The sequence below is a fragment of the Equus caballus genome, chromosome 11, assembly GCF_041296265.1.
Source record: "Equus caballus isolate H_3958 breed thoroughbred chromosome 11, TB-T2T, whole genome shotgun sequence".
NCBI lineage: Eukaryota > Metazoa > Chordata > Mammalia > Perissodactyla > Equidae > Equus > Equus caballus.
This window is the reverse complement of record NC_091694.1, coordinates 57,912,305-57,926,856: the sequence shown is the minus strand read 5'-3', so window position 1 is coordinate 57,926,856 and position 14,552 is coordinate 57,912,305. Positions and strand designations below refer to the sequence as shown.

The window sequence follows — 14,552 nt, the reverse complement described above, 5'->3', positions numbered from 1 at the left end:
AGGAAGAATGGGCAGGAAAGATGTGGGTCTAAAGGAAGAAAGAAGCGAAGTGCTGGTTCGGACTTTACTGTGCATAATCATTCACTCTGAGTCCCTCAGAGTCTGATTCTGAGACTCTCAGGTAGGAAAAAAGAACAACATCCAACAGCAGGTTGTTTATAAGAGACACAAAACAAAGACACATAAAACCTCTGAAAATAAAAGGGTAGACAAACATATTCCAGGTGTTCCTGTTATCTACTGCTGTGTTGACAAACCACCTAAAAATTTAATGGTTTTAAAGAACAACCATTTTATTATGCTCACGGATTCTGTGGGTCAGGAATTTGGAAGGAGAATAGTGGACATGGCTCTTCTCTGCTCCATTGTGTCCAGAGCCTCAGTTAAGATGATTTGATAGCAGGACGGGTCCACTTCCAAGATGGCTTCTTCACTCACGTGTCTCACATGTGGGCTGAGATGGCTTAAGGAGGAGCTCAGCTTGGATTTGACCAAAGTGCCTACGTGTAGCCTTTTCAGCATGAAGGACTCGGGTGGTTGGACTTTTTACATTTCAGCTCCAAGCTTCAAGAAAAGGTGTTCTAGTGAACAAGGGAGAAGCTCTATGACTGATTATGACATAGCTTTGGAAGTCACGTATCATGATTTCTGTCATACTCTTGGGCAAAGCAGTCATAAGTCTGTGCAGAATCAAGTGGAGGCAAATGTAGACTCCATCTGTTGATGGGAGGAGTGTCAGAAATTCTTTTTTTTTTTTTGAGTATTCTTTTTTTTTAAAGATTGGCACCTGAACTAACAACTGTTGCCAATCTTTTTTTTTTCTGCTTTATCTCCCCAAATCCCCCCAGTACACAGTTGTATATCTTAGTTGCGTGTCCTTTTAGTTGTGTCGTGTGGGACCCCACCTCAACGTGGCCTGACGAGCAGTGCCATGTCTGCGCCCAGGATCTGAACCAGTGAAACCCTGGGCTGCTGCAGCAGAGTGCATGGACTTAACCACTCGGCCACGGGGCCCGCCCCAGAGTATTCTTTTTTTTAAGTATGCTTTTTTTTTTTTCCCATGGGGAAGATTTGCCCTGAGCTAACATCTGTGCCAATCTTCCTCTATTTTGTATGTGGGATGTTGCCACAGCATGGCTTGATGAGTGGTGTGTAGGTCCACAGCCAGGATCCAACCGGTGAACCCTGGGCTGCCAAAGTGGAGCGTGTGAACTTAACCACTCCGCCACAGGTCTGGCCCCAGAGAATCTTAATATTACCACATTGGGCAAATGTGAACAAAAAGAGAGTTGAATAGTATGTTGGTCTTTGATATGTCAACTTGGCTAGGCTACAGTCTCCTGCCATTCGATGAAACACTAATCTAGGTCTGATTCAATCAGTTGAGAGGCCTTGAAAGCAGAGTTGAGGCTTCTCTGATGAAGAAGACACTCTGTAGACCAAGCTTCCAGCCTGACTTTCCTGAAAGACTGCCCTGGATTTTGATCTTGCCTAGTCAACCTCCACAAGTGAGTAAGACAATTCCTTGCAAAAAACCTCCTAGTTTATATGTCCTACTGGTTCTGCTTCTATCGCTGAACACTGACTACTACTGGTAGTAATCCTATTAACTGACAAAAAGGAATTTTAAAAGGTCACAAAGGGATAAATAAGCATGGTACTCACTCATAAAAAGAAAAATTGAAAGAGGAGATATATCCACATAAATATATGTCCCTAACAACAAGCCCTCAAAAAATACCAAGCAATAACTGATATAACTGCAGGGAGCAAAGTATAAATTAATAACTGAAGCTGGAAACTTTGCTACATCCTTTAGAGCACACTGTGCAGGGCTGCTAGGATGCCCCTTCAGGGCTGGAGCACCTGTTCCCCCAGGTGCCAGTGTGTTTGGCCGCTGATGGCTCACAACTAAATACCTCCATGGGAATTGTCCTGGTTGCAGGAAGCTGTCTCTTGCAGGTTTCGTCTCCTCCACAGGGGCAGTCCACATCCGGTGGTGTTCACTGCAGGGGTTCAAAGGCCTGGCTCCCTTGCTTCAACTTGCAACCTCACTAAAGGGCCATCCTGGTTTGAGTTCCCTGTAGGATCAAATGAGGCCTCTGTGGCAATCGTACAGCATTTCAACCCCCCTTCCATCACTCCTTTGTTGGTATTTTTCTAGAGAACAACACCCCTGCATGCTATTCTCCATCTCAGAATCTGTTTTCAGGGAATCTGTCCTGTGACAGTTGGTAGCAACAGTGGTCCTAGGAAAGCAGACTCTAAAATGGGATTTTAGCACTGGATCACCAGTGAGCTTGCTGGCAGTGAGGACCCTATCTCTTGTGACTGGTGGAGTACTGATAGCACACGTCAGGCTGCAGCAGCATAATCGTTAAAACTGTCACTGGTGTCGAACTGGGATGGGATGTTGACGGAAGGGAATGCATAGGTGGGTGCTATATCGCAGGTCTTTATGAGATTGGGGGAACTGACAATTTTAAGGACTATGGAATTGAATAGATATTAGTGACCTCTTGACAAGGAAAGGCTGAGTGTGATTAATTGCCAATTTAAGGGAAAGTGTGAAAATCAGAGGGCTTCTTGAAGCCCAATGACAAAATGTACAAGTAGCATAACTTCAGATAAGGTTGAATTCTCAACGCCATAAAGTTTGCTATGCCAAGGTTAGGACCTTGTTTGGAAAGAAGTAGAACCCTGAGACTCAGGATGGTGATATTTGGATTGAAGCAAGCAAACACCTTGAAACACCAATCTCTAAATTCTCTGGGCCTGCAAAAGTGGCCCACTCCTCCCGGTCTTGCTTGAAGATGATGCAGCCAGAGGCCTCTACTTTGCAATAAAACCTGTGCCCCTCTCAGGATCTACTTTTCCCCACCTTCCTGACCACTAACCAATTACTAGGGTTAAGTTACCAAAAAACACAACAGGGGAAAAGCTGGGCCTGATGAGGGAGGAAGAGGACCATCCCCTGAAGTTGCTGCAGCCCCCAGCCAATCTGTATCTGCAGGAGAGGGTTTGGGTCTGGATCCTGGGGATGCTGCATCAAGGAGGGCAGGACATATAGTGAGTACTGGAGAGTTTATTGAAAAGGAGCACATGCATATACGGTCAATTAATGTTCAATAAAGGAGCCAAGAATGTAAAGTGGGGAAAAGACAGTTTCTTCAATAAAAGGTGTTGGGGAAACTGGACCATTGTCTTACAACATGCACAAAAATTAACTGAAAGTGGATTAAAGACTTGAACATAAGACCTGAAACCATAAGATTCCTGGAAGAAAACATAGGAAATAAGTTCCTTGACATAGGTGTTGGCAATGATTTTTTGAATCTGACACTGAAAGAAAAAATAAACAAGTGGGACTCCATCAAACTAAAAAGCTTCTTCACGAAAAACAAAACAATCAACAAAATGAAAAGGCAATTTATGGAAAGGGAGAAAATATTTGCAAACCACATTTCTGATAAGGGATTAATATCCAAAATATATAAGGAACTCATACAACTCAATAGCAGAAAAACAAATAACCCAGTTAAAAAACAGGAAAAGAATCTGAATAGTCATTTTTCCAAAGGAGACATTCAAATGGCCAACAGGTACACGAAAAGGTGCTCAACATCACTAATCATCAGGGAAATGCAAATGAAAACCACAGTGAGATATCACCTCACACCTGTTACAATGGCCATTATAAAAAAAGACAAGAGGTAAGAAGCGTTGGCAAGGATGTGGAGAAAAGAGAACCATAGTCCATTGTTGGTGGGAATGTGAATTGGAGCAGCCACTATGGAAAACTGTGTGGAGATTCCTCAAAAAATTAACACTTAGAACTACTATCTGATCCAGCAATTCCAGTTCTGGGTATCTATCTGAAGGAAACAAAAACACCAACTGAAAAAGATATCTGCACTCCCATATTCATGGCAGCATTATTTACAATAGCCAGGACATGGAAGGAACCTAAGTGTCCATTAATGGATGAATGGATAAAAAGATGTGGTGAAATATACACAATGGAATATTATTCAGCCATAAAAAGAATGAAATCTTGTCATTTGTGACAACATGGATGGACCTTCAGGGCATTATCCTAAGTGAAATAAGTCAGACAGAGAAAGACAAATACTGTATGATCTCACTTATATGTTAAATTAAAAAAAAAAAAACACCCAAAACTGAATTCATAGATACAGAGAATAGATTGGTGGTTGCCAGAGGCAGAGAGGTGAGGACAGGGTGGGTGAAATGGGTGAAAGTGGTCAAAAGGTACAAAATTCTAGTTATAAAATACTATGTCCTGGGATGTAATGTATAGCATAGTGACTATAGCTAATAATACTGTACTGCATATTTGAAAGTTGCTAAGAGAGTAGATCTTAAAAGTTCTCATCACAAGAAAAAAAATTTGTAACTTTGTGAAGTGATGGATGTTAACTAGATTTATTGTGGTGATCATTTCACAATATATACAAATATTGAATCATTCTGTTGTACACCTGAAACTAATATAATATTATGTGTCAATTATATCTCAATTAAAAAAATAAATAAAATGCTGCTTTATTATAAAAAAATAAAAGAAAAGGAGCAAAGTCCTGTGATACAGGATTTAAACACTCTGGCAAGGATGCCGGGAGATTGTGCTAACACACTGCTGGAAGGACATTTGGAGGGTAGGAGAAATAGATAGCTCCACACTCAGCAGAAACACTAGAATTGCTTGGCAAAAGCTGAAAGAAGAGTTTATGTAAGGCTAGAAAATGTACCAGCCAACTGTGCTTCATTGGAAAGCCTGGAAGACCCTCTGTTGAGATGAAGACTGTGCTGGGAAGAGCACCAGCATCACTGAGAAGTTCAGAGGTGGCTGTCCTCTCCCGGCTGAGGCTGACAGTAGGGGATTGGTTCCAGAACAAGGGCGGCACTTGACTTTCAGAAACAAGGAGAGCTCAGTGAGCATAGTGAGCAGTGAGATCAAAGTGGAAGCAGGGAGGGGGAGAGTGGAGGGAGTGCTTTATCTTCCAAGAGTTATGGAGACAATTAATAGAACATGGTGTCTCTGTAGACACAAGATATATGGGCAGACAACAGGCAGTAGTGCTCAATCTAGACAATCAAATGAAGTAAAGAATGGATGATCAAGAGGCTGACATTAATAAAATGTCACAATCTTTTGCCCCATTTCCAGACCCTGGTCACTTTTCAGACCCAGAACCCATTGACTGAAGAAGCCAAATTTCCAGAAAGAAGGACCCTGCAACATGACATCCAGTATATGTGGTAATGATTTTCCCAGCCCTTTCCGCAAAGGGACATATGGCTATTTACTCAGGTACGCTAAGAAAAGGGGAGCACCAACAAGTTTCAAGGCTATGCTTAGTGACCGGAAGCATTACTGTGATCTCTGTGTTAGAACGGAGGAATATGGGAGCCAGGTAATAAATGGAGGTCTGTCTCAAGGAAGGTCGGCAGTTTCACTGTCCCGTCTGGTGGTAGTTTCCCAAGACCTTGAATGCACAATTGAAATAAATGTACTTATAGTTGGCAAGTCAAATTGTTTCCTTGGCCTGTAGGGTAAAAGCTATCAAAATGGGGAAGACCAAGTGGATTACTGCCTCTCTACCCCATTCCTGTCTAAGATATAAATAAAAAAGAGCATCACATCCCAGAGAGAAAGGCAGAGATTCTTAATGACCCAAGGGTCATTGGTGGTCCGTGTCATATCCCCATTTAATTCAACAGTCAGGCCCCTCCAAAAACCAGATGGATGTTGGAGGATGACAGTGATTTACTGTAAGAATCAAAGAAGAAGTCATTCCCATTGCTTTTCTAGAACAGATTAAGACAGCTTCAAGTGCTTGGTATTCAGCCATTGATCTGGCAAATTGTTCACCTACCAGATGAGCAAGAAGTGGCAGGCATGTTGGAGGCCCTGGTAAAACACCAGCACCACAGAAGTTGGAGGTAAACCCTACAAAGTTTCAGGGGACTGCCAGAGTAGTAAAGTTTTTGGAAGTCCAGTGCTATGGGGCACGTCAGGAGTTCCCTCCAATGTAGAGGACAAGTTATTGTACCTCACACTCCCACCTCTTAAGAAGGAAACACCATACTTCATAGAACTCTTTGGATTCTGAAAGTGAATATTCCAACTGGCAAGCTGTTCCAACCCATCTACTACATGACACGGAAGGCTGTCAGCTCTGAGTGGGGCACAAGACAGGGAGAGGCTCGGCAACAGGTCCAGGCTGCAGGATAGGCAGCCTGCCACGTGGGCCAGATGACCCAGTAGACCTTATAGTATTAGAGGTATCTGGGCTGGAAAAGAGACCATGTGGCATTGATGGCAAGCCACACTGTGAGAATCACAACACAGACCTCTGGAATTGTGGAATAGGATCTCGTCATCTTCAACATAGAATTATACACCATTCGAAAATCAGCTACTGGCATGACACCAGGTTTGGAAAAGATTGAACATTTGACCATGAGACATCATGTGAACTGCTCGTCAGGAGCTGGGGTTTTTCAGACTCTATAATTCATAAGGTTTGGTGAGTCTAACATTAATCGATAAAAACGATGGACTTTTATGTCTGAGTTTGGCAATGCTTTAGTATAGGTTTTATTATTATTGAGGTATGGTAAACGCAACAGATCAGGAGATGACTGCCAATGAAAGGGTAGTTTGTAATACTCACAGATCCCAAGTTGAAGAGGGTCATGCCATGCCACAGGGGCCACATGAAGTGCCAGGGTTGGTCAGGCGGCAGAGAGAGGGGGGAACTGTGTGTGAGAGCCTTTATTGTGGTTTCCTTGGGAAGGAACAGGTGATGCAGGGTAAGAGGGTTTAGGATTGGCTGGTTGGAATAATTTAGGTGGGCTCTTGGGCATCGGAGCTTTCCCTAGTTGGTGGCTGGCCCTGGGGTGATTAGGGCAGGTGCATAGCAGCCAGGAGATAAAAAAGGTGGTTGGGGGTGTGGGCTCTGGACTGACTGGTTTGCATTTGAAAAGCATATTGTTTATGATCTCTAGGAATTGGCTAACCCTGGGAGGAACAGTCCCTCAAGGGTCAGCAAGGCCTCAGATGTCAAAGCATCAGAACACAGAAGATGAAAGACATGGTTGATACAGGGCACAAGTAGGACCAAAGGGCACAAGTAAGCTGTGCAGGCAGGTGGTCCAGATCTTCATGTAATCCGACAGTGATGCACAGAAACACCTCCCTCACTGCATGGCCCATGTGATGGTGGGGGACTTATTACCAGTACTGAAGGAAAAAAAAGCCCAACATTTGCTAATGGATGAGTTGGTTTGAGATGTGGGGGGTAGTCGAAAATAGACTGCTCCTGAATTATGCCCCAATTAGGCATGGCCTTGAAGGACTTTCATGAGAGGATATTGCTCCAGTAGACAGAGCTTCTGGTGGTACACCTGGTCATCAGTTTTGTATGGAAAGAGAAGTAGACAGAGGTAAGGATATACCCAGGCTCATGGGCAATGATGACTAGCTTGGATGGTTAGTCAAGGGCCTAGAAGATTGAAATATCGGAAACAAGGAGGTCTGGGGGAAGAGGCAAGTGGATGAATCCATAAGAGGGGTTATGGAATGTGACAATCTTTGCATCACATGTTAATGTTCACCAGAGAGGATCCACTATAGAAGAGGCAGTGAACCACCAAGTATTCAGAAAGACTTGTCCAGTTGTCATCAGCAAATCTTTGATGTTGCCACCCCAGTTCTGGCACAACGCAGTCATGAACAGAGTACCCGTGGAAGCAGGAATGGAGGCTATGCATGGGTGTATCTCCAAGAGCTCCCATTCACCAAGGCTGATCTAACTATTGCTGCTTTAAACATCCAACCTACCAGTGAGAGAGAATAATGCTGACCACCTGCTCTATCACCATCCCTTGAGGAGCCCATCAAGCTATTTGGGGGTCCCAGGTAACATGCCTATTACATGGAGAGTGTAAAGAGGCCAGAAACGGAGCACCCTAAACAAGGGAAAAACCAGGATTTGGGTCTCAATTCTGCCTTAGGCTCCTCATGTGATCTCAAGTGAGTCACTCAACACCTCTAAGCTCCCGTTTTCTAAATTGTAAAATGAAGAGAAAAATGTTATTCATGCTGCTTAATCTCATAGGTCTTTTAGGAGGATTAAACGGGATTCTGGAGTCAAGCAATTATGGCACAGAGAGCGCAAGAATTGGAAAACCATCATCATACCAAAGCTGAGTCAGGCAAGAGTATCTTTACTATGATGGGAAAATGGTGGTTTTCCAACTCTAGCACTGAGTGGCAAGCAATAGATATTTATTTTCCATAGTTCTGGAGTCTGGAAGTCCAAGATCAAGGCAAAGGCAGATTTGGAGTCTGTTGAGGACCTGCTTCCTAGCTCACAGCCGACCTTCTTCTCACTGTGTGTATCTCCCCATAGATAGCTTATTAGTTACAGGGAGGGAAATAGTGATTATATATTCTAGAAATCAGACAAAACCTTGATCAGTTGATCAAAACTGACATTCAGTAGGGGATGGATGGACATTCTGTGCCTCCAAATATGAAACACTGAACTAGATACAGGATCATTTAGTATTTCAACTGAGAGAGAATGACCTGAATCTAATCATGAGAACATGATAGATAACTGTGGAATGTTCTTTTACAAAATGAGGAGTGTGAGGAATCTGTATACTAGAAAAATGCTCAAGTCATAAACCACAAAGACAGGCGATAAAAGTATTTCAGATTAAAGGAAGGTAAAGATACTTCATAATAAATGGCATAACTGAGTATAGACTAGATCCTGTAATTAAGAGGCCAAGAGGACATTTGAATCATTTGAAAAATCACACAAAGGACAGCAGAGTAGATAGAAGTGTTGTATCAAGATTAAAATTGCAGAAGTTGATAATAGTACTGTGATTATATTAGAGGGTATCTTAATTCTTAGGAAAATCCCTCGGAAGTATTTAGGGATAAATGGCCATACCATATGTAACTTTATCTCACATAATTCAGGGAAAAATGTTATGTGTGTTTGTGTATCTACATCCTGAGGAAGAAATTAAGCAGGCACAAACAGTAAAGAAAATGGAGAAAAATAAGTGAATCTGGGCCAAGATTATATTAGTATTCTTTGCACTATCCTTATTCTTGCAAACTTTCCGTTGCCTAATATCTTGTTAATGCATTCCTAGATGCTTCAACATTTTTTTTTTTCATTCTTTTACTTTTCTGGGAAAGATTTTCAGTCTTATATCCAAAGAAAAAGTGAAAGAATGGAAAGAAAAATAGAAACCTAGGCACACATAAATAAGATACTGTCTGTGCAAACACTGTATGGAGAAAATAAGACAATGATTTTGAAAAATATTGAAGATTATCTAAATAATGGAGAGCAAAGCTTATATGGTAAACATTTTAATGAGCCCTTTAGTTCATCAAAACAACACAAAGAGATTGTAATCAAAATCTCTCCTATCCTCACACGATGGCTACAAATAGAAGGGTTTTAGGGTAGGACAGGGCAATGCTTCTCCAACAAGATGTCTTCAGTCCCCTCACTGTGTTCCTGGTCCTCAGGGATTATGTGCACATACTTCACATGACGAAATTCGATGGAGGTCTAGGGAGAAAGAGATGCAGCCTCAGCCCAACTCCCGGGAGCACCAGGGCCCAAGGCCACCTCCCAGTGGGGAAGTGAGAGACCAGGGAGGTGAGGAAAATGGGCAGGTACTGTTTCCTGGCCTGTGCTGAGGTGAGGGGTCCCTCACAGTAATAAGACAGATCCAATCCACACATTTTCTTCCATGTTATAGGTTGAGAGCGTTGGTCTCATTTATGGGTGAGGAAACAGAGCGTCAGAGAGAGAATGTGACTTAGCCAAGACCACCAGTGAGCAGGGGCAGAGCTGGGCCTGGAACCCTTGGGTTCTGTCACCAGGGTACGCCCTCAGCAGCTCAAAGGAAGTTTCGAGGTGCTTAACCCTTCCTCCAGGTTGTTTTTCAGAGCTATGTCAGGAAGAGACACCAGCGTCAACTGGCCTGAACCAGATCGAGCCCCACTGCAAGGGAAGCACCTACGCAGATGACCTGAAGATGACCAGAAAATGCCCTTTTCCTCATTTTAACACTGTAATCTCTGCCCTAGGAGGAGCCTAGGCCTTATTAGCATAACATGAGATGTATGTGGGATCCTGTTCTCAGACTGAGCCTGTGCCAGCTAATACGTCTCTACACGTGATGACAAAACTGCCCTTTTAAATATTCATTATTTAAGGACCTGCTTCCCTTTGTTCGGGGAACCACGACTCTGGAAATGATTCCATGTGGTCTCCTATTTGCTGCAACTAAACTCTCTGTGTGGCAACTACTTCTGGTGGAAAATCGATTTTGACTCGCCCTGAAGTGAACTCCTTTTGGTCTGGTAGCACCCCTTTTCCCAAACAGCCACTCATCTGCGTTCTGTCACTCTTGATTAGTTTGCACTTTGTAGAATTTTAAAAAATAGGCATCATCATACAGTATGTACTATTTTCTGTCCAGTCTCTTTCACTCAGCATAATTATTTTGAGATTTATCTATTTGTTCTGATATCAGTCCTGATATCAGTTCCCCTACATGAAACTCAGCATATGTGGGATTAAAACGAAAGCACTCATTCCCTGCTTACTCTCTGGCTTCCTGGCTCCAGAATCCACTATCCTCCATGGAGACAGACACAGCCAAGGACAACCACCTGGATTCGTTATCTCCTTCTCCTCCTCCCCACAAAGAGATACAGGCTGGTGGGAAAGCTGCTTACCAGCAAGGTCATGGGCTCCCTTCTCTCTGCAAGTGTCTCAGGGCCAAAGACAGGCTGGTGGAAAAGCTCTGACCAGCAAGGCCATATGCTCCCCTTCCCCTACCTAAAACCCCAAATAAAAACCCTTCCTTTTAGCTTTTCAGGGAGTTTGGGATTTCAGCATTGGCTGCCCTCTCCCCTTGCTCAGGGCTATGCAATAATAAAGTCCTACTTTCTTCCACTACACCCGGTGTCTGAGATTGGCTTGCTGCACAATGGGTGAGCGAACTCGCTGCAGGTTCGATATCAGTTCCTATGTCGATAGTTTGGCCCAGCATAGTATTGTGTGGATATACTATAGTTGTTTGTGCAGTCATCTGCTGATGGACATCTGTGGTGTTTCTAATTTTTGTGTGTTTGAAATAAAGTTGTGTTAAAGAGAAAATCACAGCCCCAAAATGGCATCACCTGTGCTAAAGCCCATGACACGAAACTGAGATTTAATACCTAACCTAACTGCAGTTTAGACCTGCCCCAGAAATGTATTTTTTTTAAAAAAATTTCCTCCTTCTTTATTTCCTTTTTTTGCTTTTAAAGGAAGATTAGCCCTGAGCTACCATCTGTTGCCAGTCTTCCTCTTTTTTTTCCTCCCTAAATCCCCAGCGCATAGTTGTATATCCTAGTTGCAAGTCATTCTAGTTCCCCTGTGTGGGATGCTGCCACAGCATGGCCTCATGAGCAGTGTGTAGGTCTGTGCCCAGGATCCCAACCTGAGAACCCCAGCCCCGGAAGCCGAGTGTGGGAACTTAACCACTATGCCACTGGGCTGGCCCCAGAAAGGTAATTTTAATCAACCAGTCTGGAATTTTCTGGTCGGTGCCAATAAGGTTATCTGTCACGTGGGCCCCCTAATCCCCCAGAAGAAGAAGAGGCAGTCTCTGCATGATAAAACCCCTGCGTCCCTTCCCTCAAAGAGAAGACGTCCTGGCCCCAATACTCCTTCCTTTTGTTTGCTGATAACTTCCTTGCCCCATCTTCATTTCTATAAAAACCTTCCGTTTTGTATAACTCCTGAGTAGCTCTCTACTTGCTAGAAGGCATGCTGCCCATTCATGAATCATTTAATAAAGACAATTGGATCTTTAAACTTACTAGCTTGAACTTTGTTTTTTAACGGTTGCTATAGACATTCCTGGAGAAGTCATGATATGGACACACACTCTCATTTCCCTTGGTTAATACCTAGGTCTGGAATGGCCAGATCACATGGTAGGTGTATGTTCAACTTTTTATGACACTGTAAGACTGTTCCCCAAAGGGGTTGTGTCATTTTGCTCTCCCCCAACAGCATATGAGCTATCCAGCTCCACTGGTGAGGATTCTTAATTCTAGCTGTTGTATTTGCAGCATTTTCTTATTTGTTTTTGCAGAATCACAATGAGTAAAGGCTATTTGCGTTACATAAAACGAATTAAATTTGCCTTGGTGATAATTTAAAAAGTGAAATAAAAAATAGAACTCATCCGTAGTCATACCACTCTATTTTTATGTATTTTCCTTTAGAATTTTTCAGGTATATGCTCAGGAACACACCCTCTATTTAGGAACTACCATAAATAAGCAATTACCCTACTGTTAGATATTTGTGTTGTTTTTTATTTTTAAGTAAACATTTAATTTCACATCCAGTTGTAAAAAATATTGAGAGATCCTGTGTACCCTTTACCCAGTTTTCACCAATGGTAACATCTTACAAAACTATAGATCAGTGTGACAGCCTGGAGAGAGGGAAGGACATTGATACAGTCAGGATACAGAACATTAACATCACTGCAAGGAACCCACGTTTGTCCTTTTATAGCCACGCTCACTTCCCTTCTGAAGCCACCCCCACCTTAACCCCTGGCAACCACTTGTTTGTTCTTCCGTTTCTATGTATTTATCATTTCATGAATTCTACATAAGCCAAATCATACAGTATGTACTCTTTTGTGATTAGCTTTTTCCATCAGGGTAATTTTCTGGAGATCCATCCAGGTTGTCGCTTGTATCAGTTTTCCTTGCTGAGTTTTTCAGAAACTGCCAAACTGATTTCCACAGTGGCTGTGCCATTTTCCATTCCCACCAGCAATGTGTGAGTGATCCCGTTTCTCTGCCTCCTCGCCAGCTTTTGGTGTGGTAACTTTTAAATTTTAGCCATTCTAATGGATGCGCAGTGATATCTCATTGTGGTTTCAGTTTGTGTTTTCCTAGTGGCTGATGATGTTGAACGTATTTCCAATTGCTTATTGGACTCTGTATATCCTCTTCAAGAAAGCTCTCAAATCAATATCTTAATTTACACATCAAGGAGCTAGAAAAGGAAAAACTAAACCCAAAGTTAGAAAAAGACAGAGGGGGCCGGCCTCATGGGTGAGTGGTTAAGTTCTCATCCTCCGCTGCGGCGGCCCAGAGTTTCACTGGTTCAGATCCTGGGCGCGGACATGGCACTGCTCATCAGGCCGTGCTGAGGTGGCATCCCACATGCCACAACTAGAAGGACCTGCAACTAAGATATACAACTATGTACCAGGGGGGATTTGGGGAGATAAAGCAGGAAAAAAAAAAAAAAAAAAAAAGATTGGCCATAGTTGTTAGCTCGGGTGTCAATCTTAAAAAAAAAAGAAAAAGACAGAAATAATGAAGATTAAAGCAGATGTAACACAGGAAATAAGGAATAGGAAACGTAAATAGGAAAACAGTAGACCCACAAAATAAAAAGTTTGAAAAGACCAACAATATTGACAAAACTTCAAAGTAGAGACATTGCTATAGACCTTACCTAAAGAAAAGGGATCACACGGGAATACCGTGATCAAGATATGGCCACAAATTCATGCGGATGAAATGGAAAATTCAATTCCAGTGATTCCTCATGTGGCCGGCAGGGGTCGCACGGCCACCACAGTGAACGCAGAACTCCCTGCGGCGCCTCGGAGGCCACAGGAGGGCGCGCGAACCCGCCGTTGCTGAAGTGCGTACGGCGCATGCGTCTTCCGCTCGCGCACTCGTGCGCGGTGTGCGCGGAGACGAAGAGCGTCGCGTCCGGGGCTCTAACGGCTGAGCCGGGGTCCTTGTCCCCGCCTTCTCCAAGGACATCTTTCTTAAGTAGCGAGTGCAGCAGCTTTCATTTTCTGGAATGTTCCTGTGTGTTTTATTCTTTACATTCTCATTTAATATTTTATCAAGACTTAATTTACAACAATACTCATTCATTGAACGTCATAATCATAATGTGAAGGAGTATTTTGTAAAATTCGGAGAAAGGAGAAGCGCAGACAGTGGTGAAAGGAATGGGCAAAATATCAAAATATCGGTTCCTTCCAGGCCGAAATGAGTACGAAGTGAAAGGGGGAATGAGTGCACCCGTGGCATGCTTCTGTCAAATTTTGGTTTCATTTTTTCCTGTAACATTAAAGTAGTTGAAAACAGATTGAAAAATTGTAAAGTAGAGATGTTAAAAATAACGTCATTTTTGGTTTATACCAGAAGGAAATTTAGCTTTGATGGAAGCGAACTCATCAATAATATTTTTAAAATTTACTTCCTAAATTATCTCATTTCCACTTGACATAATTCCCATCTTTGACATTTCTCATGATCCACTGCCAATCTGAAATAATTGTTCGTTAACTTCAGCTTTCTCTCTTGTAGGACCCCATTGTGACTGGTGGTGGTAAAAATTATCAAGTCCACTTCTTAACGTGGAAAAGAACTCAGCAGA

The 14,552-nt window shown here is 42.8% G+C and overlaps 1 long non-coding RNA gene across 1 annotated transcript; it reads right to left on the bottom strand.

The window, feature by feature from the left end:
• Nucleotides 1-272: 272 nt before the first annotated feature.
• LOC138916332 (uncharacterized) lies at nucleotides 273-13,790 on the bottom strand. Its single transcript, XR_011423517.1, has 3 exons — nucleotides 13,611-13,790; nucleotides 1,920-2,081; nucleotides 273-581 (listed from the first exon to the last, which is right to left on the bottom strand). It is a non-coding gene; the product is annotated as an uncharacterized lncRNA (long non-coding RNA).
• Nucleotides 13,791-14,552: the final 762 nt, after the last annotated feature.